Raw genomic sequence first — 10,676 nt, 5'->3', positions numbered from 1 at the left:
TCCTCTCTCTCTCTCTCTCTCTCTCTCTCCTCTCTCTCTCTCTCTCTCCTCTCTCCTCTCTCTCTCTCTCTCTCTCTCTCTCTCTCTCTCCCTCTCTCTCTCTCTCTCTCTCTCTCTCTCTCTCTCTCTCTCTCTCTCTCTCTCTCTCTCTCTCCCATTCTCTCTCTCTCTCTCTCTCTCCCGCTCTCTCGTTAATCAGGAAGGAGGACGACACAAGGGTTAGACACGGTCGAAGAACAATGGACTAGAGAACAATACGAGAGAGCAGAATAACACGACTAACTGGGAAGTACGAAGTTTCGATCTGGCAGCCTCATGACATCTGGGGTGGGGTTATATCACTGACGTAATTGGCCCACAGACGTCAATCAGTTGCTCCGCTGACAGCAGCACACCTGCACTACTCCTGATTAATGAGAGCGGGAGAGAGCAGAGAGAGAGAGAGAGAGAGGGGGGGGGAGGAAGGGAGTAGCCAGGAAGGAACTGTGACAAGATAAAGATACAACAAAGACCACTGCATACAATAGACAGGATACAAATAATGCAGTAAAATAGCTCTCATTTACATTACAATAATCTTCAAATGTTATCCATATTAAAAGGCCAAGGTGAAAAGATAGGTTTTTAGCTTACTTTAAAAAAATACTTTGTGAGCTTGCCTCCCTAATCTCCATAGGTATTGTGTTCCACAGCTTTGGCAAAGGCTGCATCCCCAATCTTCTTCTGGCTATTGTTGGGAACCTTTAGTGAACAAGTGGTAGATGATTGTAGTGTTCTTGGGGGTATATTAATATTAATTAATAAGTGAATTTGCAATGTAGCTTGGTCCTGTTCCATTTAGTGCTTTGTATACAAGGAGGAGCACCTTCAAATCAAAAGTAGCCAGTGTAGAGTATAATACTGGAGTAATGTGCTCTCTCCGCTTGGTTCTGGTTAGTAGTCTAGCTGCAGAGTTTTGGATGAGCTGAATCCCTCCATAATATCGGACATCCCTAGTTCTAATGTATATTATCATCAATATGTTAGTTTACCAATAGGTTAAAGTGTTATTAGACATTTTATTAGTTATTTTCGTTTTCTATTGTTTTGGTCGCGAATGTCGACCATTTTGGAAAACGTCAGGAATTGTAGTTTTTTTAAGCCATTTTGAAGAGGACACCGGGAGCTTTCGATGAGCGTTGGAATTCTTTCGAACAACACTTCCCAAAGGCCTCTATGGGGGTTCAAGCAAATAACTTTTATATGAATTTTTTTTATATCTCTTATTACTCTGGATAATAAACCACAAAACTTAACGTTATTGGCATATATGGGAGCGCAGTTAGTTTGTCTCCCCTATTTCTAGCATGTAGCAACAATCAGATTTGAAATTAGTTTAAAAATTGTGGCACCCTGGCAAAAATAAAAAGGCTACTGTACATACAGTAGATTTCATTATCTGTTCTTATGCACGCCTGGTGATACTAAATCCAAATTGAACTTGGGCATTTGAAATATAAGATTTGGCACAATCCATAAATGTGAGAATTGGCTATAATAAGGTAATTTATAAGCCTGCTATTCTATATTCTATAATAATATTTCAGATTGCATTGGTTCGGATTGGAGAATTCAGTACTGTATCTACAAAACCTTCTGTTTAATCATCTTCCCTTTATTCATTTCCTTAGAATTTTTGTACACATTGTGGTGCATGATACGGTCGACCATGGCATCCTGCTAATGAAATTAAAGGCCATAGGCTTCAGCAGGTTGTCAATTGAATGGGTAAACTCGTACCTTTCGGGAAGGACCCAAATGGTCGATATAAATGGTACCTTTTAATCCCCCAAGAATGTTAGCTGTGGGGTCCCTCAAGGGAGTGCTAGGGCCACTCTTTTTTTTATTATAATATTAATGACATGAAATCTGCCTGTATGTCTGACCTGTTTTTATACGATGATGATTCTGCCATTCTTGTGTCTCACAAAGACCTAGGAGAGTTAGAGAAGACCTTAAATAAGGAGCTTCAGAGTGTGGGAACATGGCTGGTCGACAATAAGCTGTCTCTCCACCTTGGGAAAACTGAGGCCATACTTTTTGGATCCAAAGTAAAGCTGCGAAGGTCCCCAGGGCTGAAGATCTGAAAAGAAAAACATTTCAGACTGCCCAAAACAAAATGATTAGAGTAGTGATGAAGCTTCCTACCCGCACTCACCTGGATGTAGCCATATTTAAACAACTTAACTGGCTCCCAGTGGAACAGCGGGTTATTCAAATTAAGTTGGGCCTTACCCATAAAATAATGTACAATAGGGTCCCCTCATATCTATCACATTATTTTATGTGCTTTAGGGACCAGGGGCGTTTTTTTTTTTTTTTTTTTACACAGAAATACGAAATTTTTGAGTAATTAGAGATGAATACTGAAGAACTAGAATCATTAGAGGTTCTCAAAGTGAGGTCCATGTCCATGAGAGGGATCTGGGCAGTCCCCATAGAAAATTCAAAGTTAACAGGACCAAATCATCAGTTTCTTATTTATTTATTTAACCTTTATTTAGCCAGATAAAACTATTGATCTGGTCCAAGAGGCCCCAACAGGAGTATACATATATACACATATATATACACCAATAACAAAATAAAAACACATTTAAGAATCATACACATAAGCAAATAAACAAACAAACATATGCACAGCCTATGTACAAAAGAAATAAACAGTTAATCTCTAGTCTTTTTCTTCAATTGCATAAACACTCAAATCAAAAGTATTACACAATTATCAAAACCTTACACTCAAGGAGCAAAACATAGGCCCAGATTTGCACCCCTATGAGCACAATGTCAGCCTCACACTTTTTGCAAAACAATACACACAGTGATTTGCAAAACACTAAACACACTTGCATTACATTAGACACAGAATGTCAAATTACCACACATATGAGCCAATTGGTTAAACACAGCCATCAGATGCACAAACACACCATTGCTTAATTGTAGATACACCAATCAGGTTTAAGCACTATAAAAATGCAGCAGGTGAGTTCACCTGTCTTCAACCAAAATGGAAGGAGAGTGAAGTACTGTACACAGAGAACGTGAAAATATACAATACATTCACCAAACACTACACAAGACAACCAATGATGCAGACTGATGAAAATATACATTTTCTCCCATTTTCCCAAATCAGTCAACATGTCAACATGGAGAATCACAACAAAAAATTCTCTTGCCAGATCCAGCTAGGCAAAGAGATAATGTCTAGTATTTTCTGTACTCTATTTAAATTTTTTCAATTTTTTTTTGTTTTACTGTAATTTTAACCTGTACTGGATACAGTATTTTATGTTTGTCTGATATTTGCTGAGCTTACAGTGTTATGCACATAGTAGCATGAAAACTGGGACATGTTTTGTTGTGATTCTCCATGTTGAAATGTTGACTGATTTGGTTATATGGAGAGAACATTTATATTTTCATCAGTCTGCATCATTGATTTGGGTATATGGAGATTTTTTTTTCATCAGTCTGCATCATTGATTTGGGTATATGTAGATAAATAAATAATATTTTCAGTCTACAGCATTGGTCTTGCGTAGTGTTTGGTGAATTTATTGTATATTTGCACATTCTCTGCGTACTTCACTTACAGTACTCTAATCACTGAGAAGTAGAATTGCTAAATGTGTTTTAGGTTAAGCACAGCAGTGTGTGTAACTGGTTCAAACAGAATTAAGTCATATGAAACGTGTGTTTCATATGGTAACAAAATGTAGTTTTTATAAATTAGTGTATGGTTTTGACAAGTGTTTAATTTAGCAAAGGATCTGAGGTGTTCTGATAATTGTGTGTGGTTGTGCTAATTGTGTGTTTTGAAACACCGGGGCCCGTTTTCAAAATCATGCTTAAGCAATCGAAAAAAAAAACTGTATTGTGTGTTTCATTATATACATATGTTTCAGTCTTCTCATAAAAAAAAAATTCGATTTTTGGGTTTTTTCCTGCCTTTGGTCCGCTTTGCATTCACATCTCAAATGAACCGCAGCAGGGTTCACTTGCAAGAGTGAATGAGCTTTCACACCACCCCAAACCAACCGGACTATCAGATGAAATTAACCAGGGTTCGATTAAAGCTTATTATAGTTTATCACAGTATCATGAGCATGTCTTTATCAGTGGACACTGGACATGGGTATGGATGGCTCCAGGTGCTGCTGCGTTAAAGTGCACATCTTCAATACCTATGTACTATTTAAAAGCACAGTGCAGGACACACTCAAAGGTTATCGCACCTCAGAGATGCAGTGGACATGTATGACAGGACAAAGGCCATATGTAATGGCCTTTGGATTGAGGAACATACTACTACATTTGCCTTTATACTCGCCACAAGGTAGTGTACCTGAGCGGTTCCAGGGGCAGTTTAAAGGAAAACTCCAACATTTTGGGAAATTAGCTTATTTAACATCTTCCCTGGAGTTAGACAAGAAGATACATACCTTTTTTGTCTCTGTGCGTGCATTTAGCTTAGGGAACAGTCGCTCCGTTAGCATAGCTTAGCTTCATCACTGGAAGTGAGGCGGGGCCTGAGCCTTACAGTGTATAGTTTGATTGATTGATTGAAAAGTTTATTAACAGATTGCAGAATACACTCCAAATACAACTCCAAAACGACGACAATTACGTTTTATAAGCAAATATACTCAGAACTATTTTTTTAGTTTATAGCAGCGGAAAACGTTTATTTTGTACATTATCTAACGTTAACACGAACCTAAACTAACGTTACAACTAACCTAAAGTTAGTTTAGGTTCGTGTTAACGTTAGATAATGTACAAAATAAATGTTTTCCGCTGCTATAAACGTCACACTTTTATTTTGACAACCCCAGAAAGGAAGTCATTATATATGCTTTACCATCCTGATCTGGGTTAGCTCCGGTTAGCTCAGAGCGTCCGGTGTATAACAATACCAGCCATTGGATTACTGTTTTCTAAATTGGGGAGGCTTTTAATCGTCAAGGTAAGAGGATTTCAAGTCATGGTATCCATAAACTTCAATCGGTTCGGACTCTTTGAATGAATGAGAATGTCAACAATCACGACGACACGTTGAAATCACTGGCTGCGCTCATACAGTAGTGGTTGGGCAAAAAAATTGTTCCGAGTATATTTGCTTATAAAACGTAATTGTCTAATTAAATTATTTTTTATTTCTCCACGTGGTGAATACACAGGTCACAACATGTTTACATGAACGTTTTGGAGTTGTATTTGGAGTGTATTCTGCAATCTGTTAATAAACTTTTCAATCAATCAATCAAACGATACACTGTAAGGCTCAGGCCCCGCCTCACTTCCAGTGATGAAGCTAAGCTATGCTAACGGAGCAACTGTTCCCTAACCTAATGCATGCACAGAGACAAAAAAGGTATGTATCTTCTTGTCTAACTCCAGGGAAGATGTTAAATAAGCTAATTTCCCAAAATGTTGGAGTTTTCCTTTAACTAACATCAAACTTTGCAATTTCAGGAGCTCAATGGGGAAAAATACCTTTCAACAAACTGCCAGTGTCCATAAAATATTTTTTTTTAAAGATATGAAGAAATGGCTTAGTCACACAGGATGATGATATATGGGGTTGTGCTGTAGACTTTGTGTTTGTTTGTGTTATTGCATTTGTATTGTATTTATATGTCTTATTTGTGCATGGTGGATACTAGATTACTAGTCATCTTGTCCATTGTCCATTGTGAGGACCACAATGGAAATAAACCCTAAGGTTTTATTGTGTTTTAATCCTTGACGATTTTAGATTATATGTGATGGCTGTACATGTTGTGTACCGGTATTGTATGTCATTTTGATTGTCAAATAAATTCAATCAATCAATCAATCTCAAGAAGGTACTGAACGAGATCAGTGGCAGTTTTTCATTTTTAGCATGGTGTTATTCACTGTCAAAGATGCAAAGAAAAATCATAATTCATATTCTCCTTTGTTTCATCACAATTTAAGCAAGCCTAGTAATAGACACAATATTTCTGACACTGGGAATACATTCACTGAGGTCCACAGATGTCCCTAGATACCAAGAATATGCAAATGGCCTTGTAGAAGTGGAGCAATATTCCATTTACTTAGGTATGTATTTTAGGCGGATTTTCAGAAAATAGGGCTCCGGGCCTTAAGAGGTTAAGGGTGCATTTAACACAGCGAGATTGTTAGTGGATCCCGCCCCAAGACATTTAACTTGAGGTTATCCAATGAGTAAGTTTTCCCATGTTTTACAGTATCATTTCTCTTTTTGTTCCAGGGCCGACCAGTAAGATTTCAGTAATGTCCGTAAACATTGGAAACTGTGCTATATTCTGATTCCTGATTGGATAAAGGATCACTCCGGTGCTATATTCTGATTCCTGATTGGATAAAGGATCACTCCGGTGCTATATTCTGATTCCTGATTGGATAAAGGATCACACCGGTCTTTTTGACATGTGGGTTCCAAGTCATTTGTCCTGTCGGGTTCAGTTAATTTGACCTTGGAGAGACGGTAAGGAGAAGGTTTTAGGTTCAAAGATGTATTACAGAGTGAATAAAACAATATTACAGAGAATACACATCACAGCTGTGGAGTGGACACAAAATCAGTACTTTGCTCAGGGCTTCGCAGAGACGTGTCCCTCCCTGCTCCCTCCCTTGCCAATTTATACTCCATGCAACACGTCTAAACAAGGGGACAGACTGTAAACCGAGAACCTCGCTATTTTAGCTCTGTCACAGGTGGTTCATTTGTGAAGGACAAACTGTGGGTCAAATTAGTGCATTTATATATGACCATGGCCTGCTTTAATACAGTAAACAGCAAATTTTTTAATAGTATACATTTTGTAGATGGTTGTCTATACATTCTTACAATGGATAAATGGAACAATAGATTGATTCTTATAGCATATATTTGTGAATACTGTAACTAGTTTATTTTAGTAGGCCAAATCCTGCCTTCTCTGTCTGTGCTTCCTACCAACAGCTGCATGGCCTGGTCAGAAATAGCTGTTTGTATTGCCACTGAATAGAGACGATTACAACACATAAGAATGATAGAAGAATAATTGTATTTAAGGGTGACAGTCCCTTGATACAAAAATCAAGACGCCCTTCTTTTTTTTCATCATCATCTTTTCTATGTAAGAAAAACATTGGGCCTTTAGCCTATCTAGGTGCAGATTAGATTAGATTAGATACAAATGTATGCATCATACAGCACAAGTACAGTACGACAAATATAAAGTGTTGTGAAGTGACTGAGGCACGTAGCGGTACTGCAAGGTTCGAAACTCACTCGGGGCATCGAAGTTTAACACTAGCACAGCCGACAAGGGGTCACATGACCCCTAGGCATTTTCAATAAATGTATCCTCGTCACTCGGTCAAGCTCCAGCTCTGTCACTCAATGACTTTTCCTAAAAGTACCCGTTTTATCTGGCACGATTTCTGAAATTTCAAAATGACTTCAGGAAAATGGAATTAGAACGTTATTTCAGCAATTTCTGCTGAGCGGCCACCTCCCTCCCTCCTGGACCCTCCCACCCTTTCACTCATTCCCTTTCTCTCCCCCTTCCCTTTCTCTCCCTCCCTCCCTCTCTCCTTCTCCCTCCCTCTCTCTCTCCCTCTCTCTTTCTCCCTCTCTTTCCCTCTCTCTATACCTCCCTCTCCCTCCTTCTCACTTCCTCTCCCTCCCTCCCTTCCTCTCTCCCGCTCTCTCTCTCCCTCCCTCCCTTTCTCCTTCTCCCTCCCTCCCTCATTGACCCTCCCTCCCTTCTCTCCCTCCCATCTCCATTCTAAAGGCTGTCGGGTCATCTGACCCGTTCCCGGCAGGGAATTAGTGTCATTTTCTCCATGGCTGTGCTAGTGTCAACACATGTGGTAAATTGAAGTCTTGTAGCTAACTTGTCGTGGTAATTCTTAAGGCATAAAGGTCTGGTTTTCAGAGCAAGAAGCAGGGCGCTGGAATACGGTTTCAATCGAGCAATGGTCCGATGAAAGGATGGTAGCAGGCAAAGCAAGTTTCGACAGCATTTCAGAGTTACACGGTCCCATCTTGACAGCTATCCTGTCCCATTCCTTGTTACATCTGGACAATTTATACAGGGTTGAAATCAACAGCTGAGTTTGGGTACGCCCTCCTATTCAAATCAGCTGGTTCTATGAGACAATCATCACATGCAGTTGCGTAGGGGAGGCCCCCCGCACCCGCCGCGGTGCGGGGGAGCCCCGGAGCTTAGGGGGCCCGCCCCCACTGTAGGCTATACTCATAGATTTCATAACGCGGGAACAGGGCGCAGAGGGCGGGGCCCCCCCCTCCCTGCTATGTTGCTAGGCACCCCGTCCCTGTCATGTGTACGCTGTAGTACAACAGTGTATCATTATAATTATCTCCAGCGCAAAGACGTGGACTTGTTACAGGTGGCGACAGCAATGCTTGGTAACGCAACCGACACACTTGCCCAACTCCGAGGAGAGTTTGATGGCTTAAAAGCGCACACGCGCAAGAGCTGGCATCATCATGGGGTGTACACAGTCTCTTCAAAGACAGACGCGCAAGGCGCACAAAGAGGCACTTTTCAGAGCTTTACGAGGACCAGCGGCTCCAAGACCCAGGGAGCATTTTAGAGTGGCGGTATTTTACGCAAATATCGATATTGTCGTTGCCCAACTCAAAAATAGATTTGTTCGAATGAGCGAAGTTGCACAGCGATTTTCTTTTCTGCTTCCCCACAAACTTTTGCGCGCAACAGACAAGGATCTATCTGAGTTTGCAAGTGCTTTATCAGGCCAGTATAAAGACGACCTGTCAGCCGAGTTTCCTTTCCAGATCCTGTCCCTCCGTAATGCTCTAACGTGTCTTTTCAATGATTCTATTTAGCTAAAGTCTCAAGATCGTATAGTGGATCGCTACTGTACTCTGCTAATTGTACTCACACGTTGTTCAAATGTCCTATAAAGGATTTTGGAGTCGGAGTCAGCACTGCACGGTACAAAGACAGTCTCGCCGTCGTTTATTGTTTAAACAACAGCCTAGATCTCTCGTCAATTTCTCTATGTCTAAAACAGCTTGTCAGAAGCACGTCTTCGATGGATAGTTTTCAGCGCTGGTGGGGTCGTCTCAAGCTGCTTTCTCCGTCCTCCTCGTGGTGTTCTCGTCTCCGTGCGTGCCTCTCAATGTCTCTGATCTGTGGTAGATATAAGACTCAAAAACCCCTCCCCCATTGATCGAGTCTCTGAGATGTGATGTCACATGCCAGGGACTCCAGTGTGTCTCTGATTGGCTTACCACCCTATGAGACTGTCTCCCTCTCCAAATAAGGAGGTGAAGTGACTATTTCGGGCCGTTTTCCTTTTAATGAGACGGACTAACATTGAATTGTTTGATTGAATGAATGAATGAATGAATGAAAACTTTACTAACAGATTGCAGAATGGGTACAGTACAGTACAGCTCAATACATACAACTGCCAAGGGGATGCAGACCAGAGAAAGACATTTGTCCTGTTTACATCAGGGTCCCCATTTTCAATTCATCATAACATATGACATACATGACATACCAGATTTGCAATTACAGTTAAACCCTCTTACCAGCACATCTTAACACACACAACTTTCCAACAGATGAGACATACAGTACTGTTACCTCTTATTCATTCATATTCCAGTTTTATAACCCGTTTTGACTACCGTGTTTTCAAGCTACTTTAAGAGTTCTTATCCAGAAGTACAGAACTAGGAGTACCTGGTTTCAATGTACTTCTTAAGTAATTCTTTTATACTAAATGCTTTTTACTGTTACACTCCAGAGACTGTGCTAGACTAGAGTATAATTCAGAATTAGACAATTGAGGTCACAGTTTTCAGTGAAAACATGTGTACAATGTTTGATGCAAAACCCATAGTTCTTTTATTTCATAAGCAATGTATCAGGAGAAAAGGTAATACTGTTGTTTTAATATTCCAGCTTAATTAAGTATGTTTGTTTAGTTTACTTTGTTTTAGTTTAAGTTCTAAACACACTATTTTGTTTAACTTGGTCTCCCGCAAGTAATAGTCTTAAATATTAGTTCTAAATTAACTAGAATCTTATTTCTTTGACAATGATATGGTTCTCCTATTTTATTAATGTTTTTAGTGGGTATGCCAGCGTTTGATCCAATATTCACCCTTTCTCTTGGTCTCCCAAACATGGAGGGAAAATCTACATGTGGCTTTTTAGCAGCAAGTCTGTTTCTTATTTCATTAATAGTCTTATCAGTGGTCTATTGGTCTTATTTTTAGTGTTATTTTGCTTGTATTTCCTTGATGTTTTCTCTACATTATCTTTTAATTAATAATTCTATATAGTTTTTGGAGTTTAGCTTTTGCTCACTTATCTAAATACTTAATCTCCCTCACCCAGCTGCTTCTCTCTTTCCTCCCAAGGCCCTGTTTTCTGCTGACGGCCTAACCGCTCTCTGACCTCCAACGTGCTGTTGATTCTTGTTTAAGTTATGTGAGCTTTGTCCCCTTATCTGCTTGGTGACAGAAGGTTTAACTGAAACAGGGGGGTTGCACAATGATCTGGTCTGTTTTTACCCTAAAAATACACCAACCCCTCCTTTCCTACTGTCCTGAGGGGTAGGCTTTTATG

This window comes from Notolepis coatsorum (assembly GCF_963971535.1).
Source record: "Notolepis coatsorum genome assembly, chromosome: 1".
Taxonomy (NCBI): domain Eukaryota; kingdom Metazoa; phylum Chordata; class Actinopteri; order Aulopiformes; family Paralepididae; genus Notolepis; species Notolepis coatsorum.
Note: the sequence above shows the minus strand (reverse complement) of the source record.